The sequence below is a fragment of the Lissotriton helveticus genome, chromosome 10, assembly GCF_964261635.1.
Source record: "Lissotriton helveticus chromosome 10, aLisHel1.1, whole genome shotgun sequence".
Classification (NCBI taxonomy): Eukaryota; Metazoa; Chordata; class Amphibia; order Caudata; family Salamandridae; genus Lissotriton; species Lissotriton helveticus.
The window spans coordinates 459490255-459512835 of record NC_136071.1 but is presented as its reverse complement, the minus strand read 5'-3'; positions in this window follow the sequence as shown (position 1 = coordinate 459512835).

Here is a 22581-nt window from a genome sequence, read left to right as displayed (position 1 = left end):
GGGTACACCTAAAGGAAACAATAGTGGTGCGCCGCCCACCTCGGACACCGAGACGTCGGACAAAGGGGGTCATACTGACCCCGGCCACTCAGGAGACCCCCAACTGCATCAGCAACTCGACAAAATCCTGACGGCGATAGATGATACCCGCATGGCGTTGCAGCAGGACATCGCGCAGGTAGCTACGGGACTGGGACTTCTGGGAGCCGATCATGGCAAACTATCGGACAGGGTCATGCTGGTGGAGACCTCACTCCAAACCCTGGAACCGTCGCAAAAAGAACTCAAATCCACAATGACTGGCGTGCTGGCTCATATAGACGCGCTGGAGCGGAGAGCTGAGGAGGCAGAAGTGCGTAACCGCCAGAACAACATCCGGATTATGGGCCTGCCGGAGAAAGTGGAGGTGCGAGACACGGTACGCTACCTAGAAGAGTGGCTTCAAACGGTGGTGGCGCTGGAAGGACTGTCATCTTTCTACACACAGGAACGGGCGCATAGAGTACCAGCCAAGCCACCACAGCAGGGTCGCCCCCCATGTCCAGTGGTAGCTAGACTACTACACTACCGGGACAGGGATCTGCTGTTCCAGAATGCTCGAGCTAACGGTCCGTATCAGGTGGAAAACAGCAAGGTCAACATTTTCCCGAATTATACCTATGAAACGCAACGCCGCCGGACCTCTTTCCTGGCTATCAAACGAGAGTTGAGAGCGGAGGGACTTCAGTATTCCTTACTCTTCCCAGCTCGGCTACATGTGATTGTAGACGATACCACTAGGTTTTTTGACACGACAAATGACGCCTGCGCCTGGCTCGAACTGTACAGATCCAGCAAAGATGTCCTTGTCCCCACGACCGAGGCTGGAATCAACGGGACAGCCACAGCGGAAATCGCGGCGCCTTGGCAATCGGCGAAGAGGTCTAAGGACGCCATCACTCTTGGAGACGGCGGCGGAACGGCAGGGGGTCTTGGAGGTGATGGATGCCCTGACGGGCCCACGGGGATCCCTGTTGCAGGACGAGGCGGGGTCGACCAAAGGGGACGAACATTTTGACTCAGAGAGTTCAGAGACGGGCAGTACGCCCTTGCCTGTGGTCACTCCTGCGACGGCTAAGGGAATGCTGGACGAAGGCTAGTGGCGCCCGGTGAGCTGTATGAGTACGATATGCGGACTTTGTTGGGACTTTCCTTGTGTAATGTTGTGGGGAGGATGAGATTGTCTATTTATGAGAGGGGGAGGGCCAGGGCAATGCTTCCATATGTATGGCTCGGTCAAGCGGAATAGACCCTGGAGTTTGGGTGGCTGCCAGTTGGCGTCCAGCCCTCCCTTGCCGCCCATAAGGCGTGCCCACAGTGACTACTGTAGGGTTTAGTTACAATGTTGCTACTTTGGGATGTTTGGACGGGAACTAGACGGATTTTGCTAGGTCCTGTTCTCTGGGGGTGGGGGGTAGGGGATGTTGTGGGATGTTAGAGGGAGGGCTCATCATCGATGTTACAGAATCACCACACTCGAGGCTCCTGGGGGGCGGCAAAGGTGGACTGCACAGGACAATGTGGGACAATGGCGAAACGGCTAATGTGAAATGTGTAACCTGGAATGTGAGGGACCTACATACCATGTCACGTCGTCATAAAGTACATGCCTATCTGACACGAAGGGGGGTGCTGGTCGCCCTTCTCGAAGAAACACACTTGACACAGACAGAGGGGACAGCATTACAGCGTAGATGGAGGGGCCAAGTATTTAACACCACATACTCAGCGTTTGAGAGGGGTGCTTTAATTTGGGTCAGGGCGGGAGTTCCTTTTCAGCTCACCAGGCAGATCATAGACCCGGTGGGAAGGTTTGTGGCTATAGCAGGGAAGCTACGGGGCAAGGACATTGCCTTTTGCGGCGTCTATGCACCGAATGTTGATTAGGTGGCATTCTTGGCAAAGCTATCAGGGTCCTTGGCGCAATTTCTTGTGGGGCCAATAATACTGGGAGGTAACTCGGTCCTAGATGTATCCCTGGACAAATCACACCCCCCCCGGCGGACTCCCCGACACATCGTGTGGCTAGGGGCTGAATGGAGTGGCAAACTCGGTGGGGACTTATAGATGCCTGGCACGCGCAACATCCCCAAGACCGAGATTACTCCTATTTCTCAGGCATGCATGAACTCCATGTGCGGCTGGATGCGATCTTATGCTCCCCTGTACTGCTCCCAGCGATCCTAAAGACTGAATATTTGTCGGGTCGGCTACCACACTCTATGCGGGAAGCGCTGGTGATACCATTACTGAAACCAGGGAGGGAGAGTGGAGACACAGCATCGTACAAGCCCCTATCGATGCTAACCGTTGATTATAAAATATTGAGCAGCATCTTAGCATCTCGACTACTAGAACACATGACTACGCTGGTCCATGAGGACCAGGCTGGATTTATTCCGACGAGAAATACGACCACGAACATACACCGCTTGCTGCGCCTTCTTGAGGTTGACCATCACGAAACCAGACATCCAATGATACTGTCGGTGGACATAGAGAAGGCATTTGACTGCCTTGAATGGCAGTATCTATATACAGTGTTAAGGCGCTTTGGAGTGGGGGAGGAGTACCTGCGCTGGACTACAGTCCTATTCGCCTCAGCGGTGGCCAGAGTAAGAACGGGCACGCTGATATCGCCGCAATATTCAGTGGAGCGTGGCACAAGACAGGGGTGCTCGCTGTCTGGCGGTGGAACCTCTTGAGATGGCAATTCGGTCGGGTCATCACTTTCGGGGATTACGTAGCCGGAATGGGAAACAATATAACTTGCTATATGCAGATGACCTCCTGCTTTTTCTCGAAGATGCTGACGAGGCCCTGTCGAGTGCTGAGACTCTCCTAACGCACTTCAGGGAGGTATCCGGCCTGAGGGTGAATTGGTCCAAAACGTGCTTGTTTCCTGTACCCCATGGCGAGATCCAACCATGCACGGTCCAGGCAATCAGATGGGAGCCCAGATGCCTGAAATACTTGGGCGTGCACATATATCACGTGACAACTGATTTACTGGAAGGCAATATCAACCGTAGCTTGAGGGCGCTGAAGGGCAGTATGTCCTTTTGGGCCTCTCTCCCACTATCAGTGGCAGGTCGCATAGCTTTGCTAAAAATGGTGGCGCTCCCGAGGCTCCTTTATTATTTCAGGACACTGCCAGTGTGGATACCTGCAGCAGCCTTTCGCCTCCTGAAGTCCATGATAATCTCCTTTCTTTGGGGGGGCGGGACGGCAAAGGGTGGCACTGACCACCTTATTACGACCTAAAATAGAGGGGGGACTGGCGGTCCCCGATTTTGAATTATACTATCTAGCGGCCCAACTGCAGATATACACACAGGAGATAGCACGTGAATTCCGGGGACTGGAACACAAGCGGGGCATGGGTATACCTCACCATGTCCTCTCCTTCATAGCGCTCCAGCAGAAGTTGGACCTTCGAGAGCTCACCCAGGAGGAAAAGATGATCAGGCTGTGCTGGAACCGATCACAGCACAGAGCGAAAGTACTCCATCCATACGCCCCAGAAATCCCACTGGGAATGCTAACGGCGCTACCACACTGTGGCAATTGGTCACCGCTCCAAGGGTGGGAAGAGGCTGGGATCCAGGTCCTGGGAGACTTATTTGAAGACGGAGCATTACTGCCATATCCGACACTTCAAGAACGGTTTGAGTTACCAGGGGGGGATTCCTGCTACATGCAGCACTGACACGAGCAATGCAGAGGCATTGGAAGGAGGGTCTGATGGAGCCAAGGACGTCAATGGCCTGCCAGTACGTTTTATTTATTTATTTATAACACTTATAAAGCGCGCTAATACCAGTCGGTGTCCTGGCGCTGAAGTGGTAACTCCCTAAGAATGGTTCTCCGGAAGCTAGAGGGTAAAGAGCCATGTTTTAAGATCTTTCCTGAAAGCCAGCAGATTCTCGTCTTGTTTAAGGGTAAGAGGAAGGGAGTTCCACGCCATTGCTGCTCCCCTAACAAAACTCCTGCCGCCCCAGCGTGCCTTCCTGATGCGGGCTGTTTTAATCAGCCCCAAGCTGGCTGACCTTAGTTGTCTCCCTGGTCTGTACCATTGAAAATGATCCTGAAGGAACATAGGGCCAAGACCATGTAGCGCCTTAAAGACAATACAGAGGGCCATAAACAAAATCCGCTTCCGCACCGGGAGCCAGTGCAGCTTCTCCAGTTCCCTGGTGACTGAAGAAAACTTAGGCAAGCCCCCAATAAGGCGGGCAGCCGCATTTGTAGGACCTGAAGTTTGTTGAGCACCCCCTGTTGGGCCTCCAAGAAAAGACTATTACAGTAATCGAGGCGTGAAAGTACAAGGGCCGTCACCACCGTCTTTCTACTTCCCTCCGGTAGGAAGGGGAGTACCTTCCTAATAATTTTCAGGGTCCAATGTATGGAGGAGGTCAACGCCTTAACTTGGGGTTTAAAAGAGAGCTGGTTGTCAATAATGACGCCAAGATTCTTCACCTTTGAAGCCGGAGAAGGCGGAGGTCCCATGTCAATAGGCCACCAGTTGGGGCTCCAAAGGTTGGTGTTTGACCCAAAGATAAGCACCTCAGTCTTGGAGGAGTTCAATTTTAAGCAGCTTTTTGCCATCCAGAAACTGACTGCTGAGATACAGTCCTGGAACCTAGCTGCCACCCCCACCTCTGTCCCTGGGAGCACCGAGACCACAATCTGGGTGTCGTCTGCGTAGGATGTTAGCTCAAACCCAAAGGATCGGATCACCGGGGCAAGAGAGGATACGTAGATGTTGAATAAAGTGGGGCGGGGAGTTCGAAAGGTCTTGATTCAAAATCACCCATAGCCACCACTTGTACCCGGTCTTTTAGGAAGGCTTCCAGAATGTTAAGTGCTTGACCCTGGACCCCGCAGCCCTCCAACCGGTCCACCAGCTTAGCATGGTGGACCGTATCGATGGCCGCAGACAGGTCCAACAGGATCAGCACTGCCTGGCCCCCTTCATCAAGCACCTTCCGGACCTCCTCTGTGGATTTAATGAGAGCGGTCTCGGTGCTGTGTCCTTCCCTAAACCCATGTTGGGCCGGGTCTAGACCCTTCGAGTTACGCAGAAATGAACAGAGCTGGGAGTTCATGATTTTCTCAATCAGCTTAGCCGGCAGCGGCAGCCTGGCTATTGGCCTGTACCTATTGGGGTCCGTGGTATCAAGCAAGGGTTTTTTGAGAAGTGGGCAGATCGAAGCCCGCTTCCAGAATTGGGGAAGTCACCCATCTCAAACATCAGATTGAATATACAGGCCAAGGATTCTGCAATGGGAACGGCTGCCAGTTTTGCAATTGATGTAGGGCAAGGATCTTGGGGTGAGCCTGATTTGGTTGCCATCAGGAGTTTTAACACATCGCCAGCATTAACTGGCTCGTAGGTCAAACATTTAGCCCCCGAAATTCCAACCGGAAGATTCCCATGGGACTCCTCCGAGAGGCTGTGGGCCACCTGAGGTTCAAGAGAGGCAAAAATTGATTGAACTTTGTTCAGGAAAAAATGTGCCAATGATTCACAGAGTTCAATATTAGGTGGCACAGTCACAGATTTAGGAGAGGTCAGACTGACCACAGTCTCGAAACGTTCCTTAGCAGAATTCTTGGCCTTCTCAATGCGGTCCGGGTAATAAACACTCTTAGCCTTTCTAATGCTATCTTTATAAACCCTCTGACTGGCTTTTAATCTCTCTTTATCTAGCTCGTTATAGTTAACTCGCCAGATCCGTTCTAATTTTTTGCATTCTGCTTTAGCTTCTCTGGGCGCGTCAGAGTACCATGGAGCCGATGGAACCGACTTAGTGGGCCGACATCGCTTAGGAGGGACTAACTTATAACAGGCCCTGTCAATCCACTCTGTATACTCGGTGGTAGCTGTGTTCACGTCTGCAAACAAGGCTGCCCCAGAGGCCGTTAGCAACTCCTCCAAGGCTCTCCCATCAATGTTTTTCCAGGCCCTGCACATCCTAGTTGTTTGCCCCTCACATAAAGTTGTCTTAACCCGTGGGCTGAGGATAGAAAACAACACCACCCCATGGTCTGTCCAGGGCAAGGGTTCAGCATTAGAAAATACCAGATCAGTATTGTTGGAAAATACCCCATATAACATGTGGCCAGCCTGGTGCGTTGGCCCAGCTACCATCTGGGTCAGACCCGCTGCAGACATCACATCAGCTAAGGCCACGGTGTCAGCATCAGAAATGTCTTCTAAATAAAAATTAAAATCACCAAGAACGGTGAAGGAGTTGGCACAAAGGGCTTCCTCCAAAATACTACCAACTGTATCAAGAAAAAGGGACTTCGTCCCAGGAGGTCTGTATAAGAGGCAACCCTTAAAAGATTGATGATTGGAGAGTTCCAACTTAAACCCCAGGGCCTCACATGCCACGGAGCTCACTGGGAAGAAGAGTCCTTGAAAGGACGCTTGATAGATGATAGCCAGACCTCCACCCTTTTTCCTCGGTCTATCTAGGACATAATTAAGATAATTTGGTGGTGTAGACTTTACCAGATCGGGACCAGATGCAGCATCCGTCCAGGTCTCGGTGATAAAGGCTATATGGGCATTCATGTCCAGAATCAGCTCAGCAAACTCCAAGCTATGCTTTACCAGGGATCTGGCATTGATCAAAATGAAGTTGATAATTTGGTCTCCTCATCTTTCCTTGGTAGTGGAGGTGCGAGTAAAGGCCTTGGTTTTACCCCCAATAATAGGAGGGAAATGCATTTTACATGAAGGGCAGCGTTGATGTCCTACCTGTAGATCTTTATCTGGAGCCATCATTGAGCAACCCGTCCTCTCACATCCCCCCCCAGATTCCAAAGCTGCGCTCGGCTATAAGTGCGCCTCCTAGGAGGATCTGGAGGGAACCGTCCAGGGGTTGTGGCGCTAAGCGCGGGCCCAGCGCGGACAGGCGCAGACGGGCTTGCCTTTGGCATGCCTTTGGCATGCCGCCGGCACGCCCGCTGCGCCCGCCCGCTGCGCCCGCCCGCTGCGCCCGCCCGCTGCACCCGCCCGCTGCGCAGGCGAGGTCCTATGGCCATTTATGGGGCGGGAGGAGGGCGTGAGGCTGTGACAACTAGTCCGCAGACCTTCCCCTACCTCCAAGAGGGCGGTTCCCTGTGCCCCCTTCCGCGTCAGCGCCTGATCGGCTGCGCGGGGGGTCGGGAGATGGTACCCAGCCAGCGTTTTTGCAAAGAACTAAAGTGGTAAGTGCAGTTTATAATAAAATCGGTAGTGCAAACAGGCAGGTTAAAATGAATTACATTTAAAATCGTGCAATCCACATATCAAATGAACATTAGCTCGAATTCCGACCCTAATCCCCCGGCTTTCCGCCTCAGGGGAGTACCAGAATGAGTGAGGCGATTATCTGCTTGCTTTATGCCTCTGGGAGGGCGGGAGGCTGCGACAACTAGTCCGCAGACCTTCCCCTACCTCCAAGATGGCGGTTCCCTGTGCCCCCTTCCGTGTCAGTGCCTGATCGGCTGCGCGGGGGGTCGGGAGATGGTACCCACACAGTAGATAGGACCGGAGCCACCTGCCAGCGTTTTTGCAAAGAACTAAAGTGGTAAGTGCAGTTTATAATAAAATCGGTAGTGCAAACAGGCAGGTTAAAATGAATTACATTTAAAATCGTGCAATCCACATATCAAATGAACATTAGCTCGAATTCAGAGCCTAATCCCCCGTTATGATGGTGGTGGGGACCTTCAAGGCGGTCACATGCCTCTACTCCAGAATGATTAATGAGGGGCTACCACCGCTGGAGACGCTAAAGCAATGGTGGGAAACTGACGTAGGCAAAGCCATCCCCGACACAGTGTGGGCACAGCTATTGCGGAGAGCTTGGAAAAGCACACGCAACGCCAGATTCCAACTGGTACACTTTTACATACTCCACCGGGCATATTTAACACCAGGCAAAATCCAAAAATACTTCCATGTAGATACGGCAGCATGCCCTCGATGTCTGAGGATTGGATTGGAGTTAGACCATATGCTCTGGACATGCCCCAACCTGGCGCTCTATTGGAAGGAGGTGGGAGACACCCTCAATGCGATAACTGAAAGGGACTTAGGGGCATATTATCAAGGGGGTTTATCTCTGATTTTTTGGCTTTAAAAGCCAAGAAAGCGGAGATAAAATTATCTCCCCATTACCTAGCTGTCGCTAACACCAGTTAGCGACAGCTAGTAGGAGATAGCGACCATCTTGGGCCCCGCTTTTCATGTCAGTGATATTTATCACTAATGACATGCAAAGTGGGCGTGCCAAGATGTTGACGACTAGAAACAGTCGCTAACATTGCTATCTCCTAATACCAACTTTTGGAGATATTCGCGCTAAGCGCAAATATCTCCAAAAGCTAACACCTGCCCTGAGCAGTTCTTAGCCATGTTATCCAATGGGAGGTGGATAACATGGCTAAGAGCATTAGCTCGGTAATGCATGAATATCGCTGACTTTTCAGCGATATTCATGCATTGCGGCCGTTTTTTATCACATTTGCGATAAACCTTGGTAATACCAAGGTTTATTTGCAATAAAAATCGCCGCAGGTCAGCGATAATTTTTTGTCTCTAACCAAGCAATAGCGATAATTATCGCTATTGCTTGGTAATATGCCCCTTAGTGTTTGATATGGCTGTGGGTGTACAACACTGGTTTCCCCATACCCCCAGGAATAAGATCACAAGCAAGTTTATAGATATGGGGCTCATAATAGCTAAGCGAGAAATTACACGGCACTGGAAGGCAGCGATAGGCCCTAGCAGCGTCCGGTGGGGACACGAGTTTCTTAAGTGGGCCAATGGTGAAAGTGTGCTGAGATTTCAAAATGCGCGGCGACAGGTTATGGATAAGGCGTTAGAAGCAGCTCAGGCATGGGACGCTTTAGTACAATCACTGCGGGACCGTAGCACACGTGCTGACACGGCAGAGTAGCAGCCCTAGAGATGGTCATCCCCGGGACATGACAGGCACACTACATTGAGCAACCTTTGTCAACTCCTGTGCACACAATTAATCATAACTGAAGCCGATTCTGGATATCGATGATGGGGGACCTGGGGAGGAGGGTGGGAAGATGTGAACTATATAGGGTTCATGATCGGGGATTCATTGAGAGTCATTTATTACGACTCATGGACTTGCACTAGTTTTTTCCTGATCCTCTTCCTGTACATGCTATCTGAGGTTTTTTTTAGATGGACTTAGATAGTGCGAGTAATGTCATTGCTATTATTGGCTGTGTGAATAAAACCCAATAAAGTTTGTTTAAAAAAAAATGAGTGCATGGGTAGTCTTTGAGGAAATGGCTGAGTGCACGTTTAGTGCCTGAGTTAATGGTTGAGGGAAGAGTAGTGCCTGAGTGATTGCATGACTGCATGGGTAATGCCTGAGTGATTGCATGAGTCAATGGGTAGTGTCTGGGTGATTGAAAGAGTGCAGGAAAAGTGTGTGGGTGATTGTATGAGTACCTGGAAAGTAATTGATTAGAAGCATGGGTCCAAAGGTAATGCATTGGTCATTGGTTGAGTGCAAAGGTAGTGCCTGAGTGAATGCTTGAGTGCAAGATTAGTGCTTGAGTAATAGTGTGAGTGCATGGGCACTGCCTTAGAGATTGCATAAGTGAAGGGGTACTGCTTGGGTGATTGGATGAGTACATGGGTAGTGTTTGAGTGACTTTATGAGTGCAACAATAATGAGCGAGTACTTACAAAAGTGCATGGGTACTGTCTGAGTAAAAGGATGGCTCCAAGAGTAATGCAATAGTAATGCTGGGTTCATTGGAAGAGTGCATGGGGAGTGCCTATTTGAAAGAAAGAATGCAAGGGTAAAATGACTTAGTTTTCCAATCAGTGCAAGACTTGTTCTTCAGAGAATGGATAAGTGCATGGTAAGTGTCTACATGAAAGGATGACTGTCTGCCTGATTACATGAGCAACATAATGATAATTTTCAAGTAGTCTACAGGATCAACATTATTTATATTAGAAACACATACATAAAATTAAACTTTAAAGATTTTTTCACATTATCATGCATATTATATTATGTATTCTTACCTTTTCAGTAATTTAGATACATTACTCAGTAGAAGCATTTTAGAGTAGTATTCTCCTAAACAACATTAAAACTATTTTCAAACTTCAACAGTACCTAATATAAAGAAGAAAACATTGTTTATGTTATAATATATTACAGAAATTATAATGTTATATTTTTAGGAACTCAACTTAAATTTGGAATGACATAATATTTTCAGATTCCCTTTTTTGCTGTTCTCAGATTCAAATTAACTTCACCAGACACAGTGATTTCAGTGTATTATCATCATTGAACAGCAGGGGAAAAAACAATCAAATTGATTGTAGAAAATAAAAACAAATGAGCATAGAGCATCATTTTCAATATGTGTAGCTATGTGTTTTTCTATCTACAATGTGTTAATTACTTCCTATATCTACATTAACTCTATTATTGATCTCAAATACGTTTGCCAAAATATAGATTCTCATTTCCAACTGGTACAAAATAGACAACAAATATATGAACTATGGGATTTTAAACACAATTTTCAAACTGCGATATCAATTGCTGCAAATAATAATCCAAACACTTATTATAAATACAAATAGTTTGCACTCTGTCTACTTTCTGTTTACATCTTCCCGATAGGCTAAATTATGTACTCAAAACTTTGACTTCAAAAATAACAAATATGAATTTGGCAATTCATAAGGCAATCTAGGTTTGAATTCCAAGTAGGCATCATTGCAATGTGTCTATCCTTCATTACACTTTAAATACACAATATAGTGTCCAGATGTTGAAGTAGGTCCATCATGGAAAATAATAGTCACTGCTATAAATGTTCTTCCTGAAATAGATCTATGAATTGCACTAAAACCTTTAATTTTTGTTTCCAATTTTCTTCCATTTGCTCTACAACGTTGTATCATGAACATGAGATTTTTTTAAAATCTTTCTATATGTAATGTAGATAGCATCTCTGATCTACAATGGGAACATCTCGTATCCTGATTGGCTGTTTTTATCAATTCGTTATAAGGTACTGATTTGATGATGATGAATGCTTTATTCGATTTCAAAGTACATAAAATCATAAAAGCAACAAGTTCATTACATGGACAAGCAAAAGAATCATACAGGTATAGTTTAAAAAAAATAAATACCTATGTTTTAAAAATGAGTTAAGCTTTCCCTTTTCCTTAAAATACTTTTTAAAAAGCCCAGCATTACGGCCACACAATTTACATCATTTAAAGATACTAAAAACAGTAAAGCTGGGTGGCATTGTCTCCATGTGCCTTGTTTTTTTAAAAGTGGTTTAATCCATCTAGATCTTTCCACCGTGTAAAATTTACAGAAGCAAATTACATGCAATGTGGATAGGGTGGACAAGTTATTGCACGGGCATTTACAGAGATTTCTTCCCCAATCGTTTACTTTAGGAAATGTGATTAAACGAAAAAAGACATCAAACCTGAATCTTGTTAATAAATAGCGGTCAAATCCCTCCAGACACCAAATTAAATAAGGCTGAATAGTGTAAGAGACTAGGGTGAGTTGATGCTGTATTACAAGTTTTTTGTTTAACTGCGCACCTAATCTAAGGGATTCTACGTGATACCAACATAACTGCTTCAAATCCTTCCTCGATATCCTGCACAATGAATCAGGATGGTGGTAAAACTCGGGTCTTCCTAGATCCCTAGTAAATTTACAAATATACATCAGCCAAGGTATCCTAGGGACCCTGTCCAACCCCATACAATCCTTGATGATGTTTCTATTTAAAAAGAGATCAGGCGATGTCCAAACTCTATGCCAGAGCAAGAGTGGTTGAATACTGATAAGGTCGCTCACATAGCAAATACCCAATTCTGCATGACAATTAAATACAGGGGAACTAACGGGAGTTGCCAAAATAAATCTTAAAAATGCATTTTCTACCTTCTGTATGGGGGTGGAATTGGAAATTCCCCAAATACCTGCCCCGTAAGTGGCTGTGCTTAAGCACTTAGCCTGGTAAATTTTTAGCAGAATTTCAGGGGGTCTCTTCCCCATCTTTTTAGAGAAAGACATGAGTGCAGTTGTAGCTCTCTTAAACATCATAGTCCTATTTCTAATGGCTGGCCCCCAGGACCCAGTTTCTTCTAGCACAATACCCAGGTATGAAAAAGTTTTGGTAGGCGCAATTTTCTCCTTTCCAGCAAACAAGCGACACTCTTTATTCCTAGGTCTGCCGCAGGTCATAACAAAAGTTTTGGTAACATTAAGTTTTAGACCCCTGTTATCCATAAAGTTTAAATATGTGTCCAGCGGCGTTTGTAAATCTCTTTGGGTCCGTGACATAATCACGGCATCGTCCGCATACAAGAGGGACACAATTTGTTGGTGATTTATCCGCGGGGAATCACGTACTTCAGCCACCAATTACTTTTCCAGATCGTTAGTATACAAATTAAAAAGAAATGGGGTGAGTACGCACCCTTGTCTCACTCCCTGCATTACATGAAAAGGCTTAGTACATTCACCTTTAGTGCCACATCTCACTTTCGCCCTTGCCCCAGCATAGAGTTGTCTTAGGAAGGAGATTAACACTTCTTCCACCTTCATGTCACTCAAAATCTGCCACAAACGGTTATGGATAACACAATTAAACGCAGCGCTTAAATCAACAAACACTGCGTATAGTTTGCCGTCCTTAGCCTGGGTATATTTACCTAGGAGCATCGAGAAATTTAGGACCTGCTCTAGTGTGCCCAGTCTCTCTCTAAATCCATATTGTACAAGGGATAAGATGTTACCGTCTTCAGCCCATTGTTGCAGGCGATTCAGAATTACCCTCCCTGTAACTTTCATAAAAGAATCCAGGAGGGATATGGGGCGATAACATGAGGGATTTTCCCGATCCCCTTTTTTAAATATAGGGATGATGATAGAATCCGCCCAGGTATCGATAAAGCCCAACTCACAACTAGCATCGAGTACACGCGTGAGTAACGGCGACCATAGCTCAATCTGATATTTGAATAGGTCTATAGGGATGCCATCTGCACCCAGGGCTTTATTGCCCTTGCTCTGAGTGATGGCGTCTGAAATTTCTGTTATTGTAACTGCTAAATCAATTGGAACAAAATGATCCTCCTGTCGCCCCTTGGTTTTACTCCCCATATCTACCAGTTTATATGCCCGCCTGGATTATAGACCTCTGCAAAGAAATCTGTCCATGAATCTTCTGTTATCGCTACTTCCATTCTTGCCATGTCCCCTAAATTAAAGAACGGTGCCTTAACAGCTGCCCAGAAGGAGGAACTATCTCTTTTTAAAGAGGCCTCATATAGATTCGCCCACGCATCATTCTTAATTTTACGTTTCCGTAACTTTCTTGCCAAGTTATACTCATGTCTACACATTTTAATTTCTGCCTGATTTCTCGGGTTTTTACGTGGAGCCCTCCTTAATTGTAGATGGGTCTTTGTGCATGTTGAGTCAAACCACCCATTTCTACGTGGTTTCCTGTCTCTGATGGGGCGCTGTAGGTTCGCTTTAATAATCCTTGTAATATTAGAAAAAGAGTCTAAATCTTCTGAATGTGATACCTCATCCTGAAGACATTTATTAATGGATGTTAATGCTTGTTTAAATATGTTCATATTGGTGACCTCTGGGTTGCTCTGTGACCAGCTAAGAGCATACCCATTTTGTCTACTTAAAGTACAGTTGGTTGTCCAGGCCAACCTCTCTACCAATGTACAATCTTTATTTTCAGGAAGATGGATACCAAAAGTGAGTGGGAGATGGTCACTCACCTCTATCATATGGGTTGCAAAATCAGTTAACCAGTGTGAGTGGGAATTGGTAATGGTGATAAAATCAATCAGCGTGCTGTGCCCTCTCCCTACATATGTGGGGCTAAACTCCACTGGAGGCCTACATTGCGTGTTAAAGAAACCCATATCAAATGAGGCCATCATGTCATTTAATGAGTCACCCCCGTTATTATGGGAAAAATGAGGTTGGTTCTCGGATTTATACTTTTCATGATCGGCACAACCGCTCTGGTACTGTTTGCAAAGATAATGGTTGAAATCACCTCCCCAGATAAGAATGGAATCCCTCGTTGATTTGTCCACCAAATTCCTTACTACCTTATTAAGGGTGTTTATCATATCATTTACTAAGCCCTTCTCAATATTGTTGTACATGTTAATAATAATTACCTCAACCTTAAGGGTCACCTGACTTACAATGATTTGATAGTTACTACTCGAACCCGCCATTTTCAGTGTTACCACCTCCATCAAATTCGTTACATAGATAGTCAGCCCACCTTTACACCTCCCATGTTTAGAAGAGCTAGCTGGTACATAATATGTTTTAAAACCATCAATATGATTAGCATCAAGAGACCCCGGCTCTTGCAGGCATAGTATATCAATGTCCTTGATAAAATCAGACCAAATTGGGTTGTTTATCTTTGAGCGAAGGCCCGCAATATTCCAGAAAGCAAACCTCGTCCCTTTCTTTGAGAGAATCCCCAACGGTTCCTGCGGCGAGATTTCCTGCTGCCGTTCACCCTCGCTGGCTGCCGCTGCGTTTTCTATCACTATTCCTGCCCCCACGCTAGAAATATTTCGAGCCTCAGTAGTTGGACGTCAGTCGACTCCTTCCAGTCCACTCAAAGCTGAGTAACGATTAACCCCTTCATATCTTGAGGCCTGCCTTTCAATTCCTCTCCATGTTCGATTTGGGAAGAACTTTCTAGGAAATTCCCACCCCTGCCCAGGTGGTTTATGGTGGTTCCTGCTAAAACTCTGATCGATTTCTCTACATAGATTGTGTCTGTTCAGGGCCCTGTAGAAGTAGTCAAGTGGGAGAATCTCAATACCCTTCCTTCGTGACTTGGGGTTAAACATGAACTCGCTAATGATTCGTCTTACTGGCTCGTGTCTATTAAAGTTCAATATAATACAGTCCCCTGTTTTATTCTTTCGAGATCTGCCTATCCAGGACACTCTGCGGGCCATTATAATATCTTGCCAAATCTTATTGCCTTCTGAAGTGTTGCTTGTAATCCAATGGGTTGCCTTATTTTTTAATTGGCCAAAGTTCTCCCTCGTGCCTTTGATCAATATAGGGACATTCACAAGCACTAACACTACGGTGAAGATTCAGGCGGGAGATTGATTACTGGCAAAGGGACCCAATCTTCCTGTTGTGCTTGTTCTGTCTCACCCCCATTATTCTCAGTTGATTCCGGTAATGGTGTAGTGGGTGTATTAATTTCAGGGGGTTTGCTTACTGATAATTTCGGTTTTTGAGCAGTACTATTGCAATCTTTAGTGACCGTGTTTGTGGTGTTAGGTACAGGGGCTTTGGATTCTCGGTTATTACTATGCACTGACCCACTATCCGTGTTGGACTTAGGTACTGCTAAAATATCAAGCCTACGCGTATTATCATTAGCTAACTCACTCAAGGCGTCAAGCTTCCCATTTATGATTTTCAATCTTTCGATCAAGGGGATGGTGAAAGATCGTAACAGATGTGTCATGTTCGAGAAGGACATCGCTAGCTCTTCCTCTTTCCCTAAGGTTGGAACTTTATTATGGGTTTGTGGGGCTTGGGCGTTAGATCCTGGCGGGGCTCTAATATACTTGTTAGAAGTATGGTGGGATTTCTTTAGAAACAGTGAGCTCGGGACACCTGATGGCTTTGATACTTTGGGTTTCCTGCCCGCCTGACAGCCCCCACCCCTCTTTCTTTTGCAAGTTAACTTGGGGCGAGATGGTACTTTATCTTGGGTGTCTTGAGTGTCTATAGGCTGTAAACTTTTCCTAGCCTCTATCGGATAAAAGCCCTCTGAGGATGTGCTACTGCAAGGTGAAATATTCAGAGAAGACACTGCTTCATCCCCTCTCAAATAATCGTACTGTTAATCAAGTTTTTCCAAGTTAATAGGGCTACATGTAAATAAGGTTGTAGGTTCAGCATTAGCCGGGGAAACAGCATGTATTAAATCGCCTAATGAAGAACGTTTCACACTCAGAAGCTCCAACGACAGGCGCTTTTCAGTTAATGCTATTTCTCTACCCACAACCCCAGCCTCCTGGCGTGGTTTGTTGGTCTCGGGCAGCAAGGGCTGTTGGGGATTGTGGTCCCTGCCCGCACTCCGCTCGGCAGCCACACCAGCAGATGTCAGGAACTGGTGGGACGGCGGGAGGCAGGAAAGGAACTCCGGCGGTCTAGCGGTGCCTCACTGGGCAGGACTTCGCTGTTGGCAAGTAGGTATGCTGGCGATGTTGATGTCCGCGCAATTACACAATGCTCCCCCTCTCAGCAGGAGCTTGCACAGATTTTATGCCCCTCCTGGCGCGGTTTGTTGGTCTCGGGCCGCAAGGGTTGTTGGGGTTTGTGGTCCCTGCCCGCACTCCGCTCGGCAGCCACACCAGCAGATGTCAGGAACTGGTGGGACGGTGGGAGGCAGGGAAGGAACTCCGGCGGTCTGGCGGTGCCTCACTAGGCAGGACTTCGCTGTTGGCAATTAGGTATGCTGGCGGTGTAGATGTCCGCGCAATTACACAATGCTATAAGGTACTGATTTGCAGTCTGGTATCGTCAAGATTTTGAATCATTCTGTGTCTATTTCAATGGTAGAAGTAATTGAACACTCTTCACATGTATGATTCCATCTGTAACTTAGTCCAAATAAGTTTTCAATATGTATTCCTTCATGATCTAATACTCCAAGCATAAGGATTGAAAAATCTTGTGCATCTCGTTGTATATTAAGAATAAATGTCAAAGAACCAGTACCTATATCCAAAAGATGTTAAATACCAGAAGCAGTATTTCAATTTATTTTTATTATGATTTAGAATTCCGAGGAATTCCACATAAAATACAAAATAAAACATCATTTCATACATGAAGAGATGCAAAACATAAAATTACAAATTCAATTTTTATACTAAAATACATCCAGTTAAAAGTAAACAATTTCTTTTATTCACTAGTCTAAGCACTACAGTGTTCAACATATTTTCAAGGCAGATGCGCTTGCAGCTGAAACAGACTTCTTTCGGTTAGAACACACTGTGGACTATCACAAAAGCCTACTTAAGGAGGGCACACAGAAGAAATAATATACGGTTGTAATCCAATATACGATTATCAAACAACTCAAACAATAAAAAAGCTTCTTTTAGGGAAATAATCACGGTTTAATACTGGCAGCAGGAAATTTTTATAAAGTGCTTGAAAAAGTGCTAATGCATTAAATATCCTCTCCAGGACGTTTTTTACCAATAACTAACTAGCAGCGATGTATCTCAGGAGATACACAAGGTAAATCCTATATCATTAAAAAAGGGATGTATGACGTTACGACGCATACTTTTACAACGCCTACCTGTACAACGCAATTTTTACAACGCAGGATCCTTTACAACGAATGCCTTTACAACGCATGACATTACATCGCAGATGCTACTACAACGCATACCATTACAACGTAAGTATAGGTAAGTATATAATATTATTAAAACATTTAATTAAAATTAATTTAATTTAATTTAATTTAATTTTTATTTTACTTTCATTTTCTTATTTTTTAAATATATATTTTATTAAAATAATGTAGGTGTTTTAAAATAATATTCTAACTCCATAGGGGAGTAATAGTAGGGTAAGTGCTGATAGTGTAGGGGTAAAAATTACTATTCTAACTCCAGGGGGGTGTAATAGTAGGGTAAGTGCTGGATAGTGTAGGGGTAAAATTTACTATTCTAACTCTAGTGTGGTGTAATAGTAGGGTAAGTGCTGGATAGTGTAGGGGTAAAATTTACTATTCTAACTCCAGGGGGGTGTAATAGTAGAGTAAGTGCTGGATAGTGTAGGGGTCAAATTTACTATTCTAACTCCAGGGGGTGTAATAGTAGGGTAAGTGCTGGATAGTGTGGGGGTAAAATTTACTATTCTAACTCCAGGGGGGTGTAATAGTAGGGTAAGTGCTGGATAGTGTAGGGGTAAAATGTACTATTCTAACTCCAGAGGGGTGTAATAGTAGGGTAAGTGCTGGATAGTGTAGGGGTAAAAATTACTATTCCAACTCCAGGGGGTGTGTAATAGTAGGGTAAGTGCTGGATAGTGTAGGGGTAAAAATTACTATTCTAACTCGAGGGGGTGTAATAGTAGGGTAAGTGCTGGATAGTGTAGGGGTAACATTTTTAATTAATATTAAAATTACTTAAATTAAGTTATTTTTAAATGATAATTTTTTAAAATATATATTAAATAATTAATATTTAATTTTTTTAAATAATAAAAAAATAATTAAATACAATTTTTATTATAATTATATACTTACCTATACTTACGTTGTAATGGCATGCGTTGTAAAGGCTTCTGCGATGTAAAGGCTTCTGCGATGTAATATCATGCGTTGTAAGGACATTCGTTGTAAAGGATCCTGCGTTGTAAAAAATGCGTTGTAAAGGTAGTTCGTGGTAAAAGTTGCGTTGAAACGGTTGTTTCCCTTAAAAAAGTGCTAGTGCTCTGTGCAATTTTTTAGGAGAGTATAATACTAGCAGCCAGAAATTTTTATAAAGTGCTTGGAAAAGTGCTAATGCATTAAAAATCCTCTCCAGGACATTTTTTACCAATAACTAACTAGCAGCAATGTATCTCAGGAGATACACGTGGTAAATCTTATGTCATAAAAGAAAAGTGCAAGTGCTCAGTGCGATTTTTTAGGAGAATATTTTCCAACCTCCCCTAGCAGCAGTATAAATTATCTAACAGGCAAACGTTATCTAATTAAGACAACTAACATGTCATACGCAAGTGCAAGTGCTCTTTACGATTTTTTAGCAGCAGTATAAATGGTTTCACATAATACTATTAAAAACATACGAATCACCTTAACGTATTACTTTCTTAAAAAACGTTTAAAAATTCTTTAAAAAAACGAAAAATATTAAAACACATCAGTTCGGATGGAGGGAACAGAAGAAAATTTACGGCCTGTTCTGCTGTTGAGATGTTATACCATTCCTTAAGTATCTGCGTCGTATTGAGTGAAGTGCAGGGCATACAATCAGAACGTGATTCAAATCTGGTATACCGCAATTACATAGGTGACAATATCTTTCATTTTTGGGAATACCCTCCCAGGAACCTGTTACAATTCTCAAGGGTAGTAAGCTCAATCTTAGTAACAAAATCACTCTACGAACTCCATGATTCAGGTTCCATAAAACATAAGGCTGAGGATTTTTAACAATGGAGCTCCCAACAATGCAGTCCATCCTTCCGTTCAATGAGCATAATTTCAATTCTCTTTCACGTGAAATCACATATATAGTTTTTTTTTATCATATGCTTTATCGATGTTTTATCTAAAACTGCTGCCCCTTCAAAATCCAAACCAAAAATGCTTAAAGCCTTTAAATAATTTCTATAAATTGCACTTTTCCTCAACATGTTTACAAATATTTTCCTGTGCAGTGCTACCCTTAGTAAGTTGTCCTGACCATTTATCAGCTCATTACACCACCTTAAGCAGGCAGCCATTGATAACACATATGTTGAGAGAAGGCCATATTCGAGCCTAATAGCCGCGATTGGCGCATCATAACTTAGATTACATATTTGGCGCCAGATCTTTCCTTCCACTTTCTCAAACTTTGCCCACTCACCCTCATCTGTTGTTTTGCTAGCATAATTCAGAGTTGGAGGGATCTTTATTTTATAAACTGCAATAATGTGCGAAAAATGTCTTTTCCCACATTGCAAATACAAGCGATTAATTGCAGAGGCTTGTGAGATAGCTTTACCTTTGCAGTGGTCCATGTGTCTATTAGCAGAACACCTATTAGTAAATATTTTTCCTAAGTAAGCATAACATTTTACTACTTCCATTTTTTCATTTCCCAGAAACCATTTCAAATTTGTTCTAACCCTACCACCTTGGTAATTAAAAATCAAAACTTTGCTCTTTGAAATATTTATTTTTAAAAAGTATTCTTCTGTGTACCTGACCAATTCCGCCAATCGTCTCTGTAACCCAATTGGTGTTAAGTCCATTATTATTTCATCATCTGCATACAACAGACAACTTAATTTAAGGTTACCCACTTGGGGAGGGTCCCCTTTACTCTCTCCTACCCGGCTCGGCAGGTCATTAATGTAGATTGAAAAGAGTAAAGGGGCCAAAAGGCACCCCTGCTTCAACCCGTTGTGTGTACATATTTTCTTTGAGAGGCCTTGAGTTCCCCCTAGCAAGACTTTTGTCCACGTCGAGGAGTGGAGTGCAATTATTAATCTTAAAAGGTTCCCTGGGATCCCCATAGTGACCAATTTCCTCCACAGCGTCCCCCGATCTACCCTGTCGAACGCTGTGGATAAATCTATAAATGCTGTATACAACGGGACCCCCCGACCCACAGCATATTTTTCGATTAGAGTTTGCAGGACAGAAATGTTATCTATTGTACCACTATTCTTACAGAACCCCGATTGTTCCAAGGGAATGTAATTATTTCCGAATATCCACTCTTGCAAGTGTCCAAGGATACTCTTTGCAAACAGTTTCCCCGTTGCATCTAAAAGGGAAATTTGCCTAAAACTGGCTGGGGAATTTTTTGGGCCCTTCTTATATAACGGGACTATTATATTTCCCTTCCAGGAGTAGGGGATGTCCCCGCTGTTATAACAATGGACAAACAAGGGATATAAAAATTTTGCCCAATCACCACAGTCCTGTTTTATTATGGCTACACGGACGTCATCCGGCCCCATTGCCCCAGAGTATCTTGCCCCCTTAATGTATCCTTCAATTTCCCACCCTGTTGGTGCTCCTACATCACCCACCATTACTAAGTTATTAACAACCCCCTCAGACCGATCACCTAGTTGATTGGGGGCATACAGTTGATATATATACATCAACCATTCGGTTGATGAGATGAGCATGTGTTGTGATTTTTCTCTATCATCACAATACTTAGCTATCAATGCCCAGTACTTTCTAGTATCCCCAGATAGAGCCACTTCCCGTAGATTGATCCATTTTTCATCTTCAGCGGCCCTCCGATCGGACGCTATTTTCCTTTTCCGAACCTGTTTTAATCTGTATATCTCTTTCTGCCTTAGTAAACTAGGATCTCTAAATTGGGCTCTAATCAACCCATTTATCTCCTTATTCAGTTTTTTTAATTTCCCGGGAAATTATTACTATAGGGGGGCCTCTTATACCTTGCTTCTTTCTTCCCAATTTTCTAATTGCAGCCAAAACTCTTTCATACCTCTGAACCGGGCTCTCCTGACTTAGCCTAAATGCGATATTCTTAAATACCCTCTGAAAGTTTGGAAGTGACTTATATGACCAACAAGTACGACCATTGTTTCAAGAGTAAGTTACATTATCATTCCTCTGATTCCAGAGTTCAGCTTCTCGATGTTTATAACTAAATTTGCCATTAGAATGTTATGGTCACTCATCTTAGTGGGGAGCACCTTAAACTGTGTACACGCCCCAAACAGTTGAAAAGAGACTTCCATATAATCAAGTAAGGAGTGGCCATATGTCCCGTCAAAGGTGTAGGCTGCAGGCGAATCCTCGGGGAATCTGCCGTTTAAAAGTACAAGGTCAAGGTTCCTAAGATTTTGCAAAAGGGAAAGGCCACGTTTGTCAGCTTTTAACTGGGCCGGGAATACTGACTCTGGAATAGACAAGACCTCCTCCAAATCCAAGTTGGAGAAAGACGAGATAGAGCTGTTACTTAACTTAGCATTAAAGTCCCCTGCCATCATTATACATGCACTTTCTTCCATATTACCTAAGCTTTGCACGAAAGTGCAGATGGAGTCGACCAGTAGGTTAGACACCTTCCCTGGGGGTATATATACATTTGCCAAGAACAAAAACATTACGTGCCCCAAGTTATCCTTTCCTATTTTTAGCTTTGCACAAATGCAGCAATTAGAAGGGTGTATATATATCACGGGGTCCCATGCTGTATCACAACTTAGCAAAATGGCTAGACCTCCACTTGCATGCCCATTTACAGATTTTTTTGCCGGACTGCAGTACACATAAAAATTCTCTAGCTGGAACTCTTCCCTTGCCCACTTCTCCTGGAGACAAATTATCTTGGGGTCTAAGTCTACTAAGGATTTAAGCTTGTGACTCGCTTTTCCTAGCCCCGCCATATTCCATGATATAATATTCCCCAATTGGCTACCCCCGCTCTATGGGCTTTGTATTAGATGTTTTTGCCCCATTCAAAGTACTTGCAACCCAGCTCCATTTTGACACCTCATCTTCTCCATCTACTCTAGGGGCCTCCTGAACCTCGGGAACTGAAAACTTAATTTCTCTTACGCCCGTTTTCCTTCCTACTGTTATTTCCATGTCCTCAAATTTTGTATGTGTATTTGTACCCTCATACTCAGTGAATCCCTTCCCTTGCAGCTGATAAGATGTTCCAAG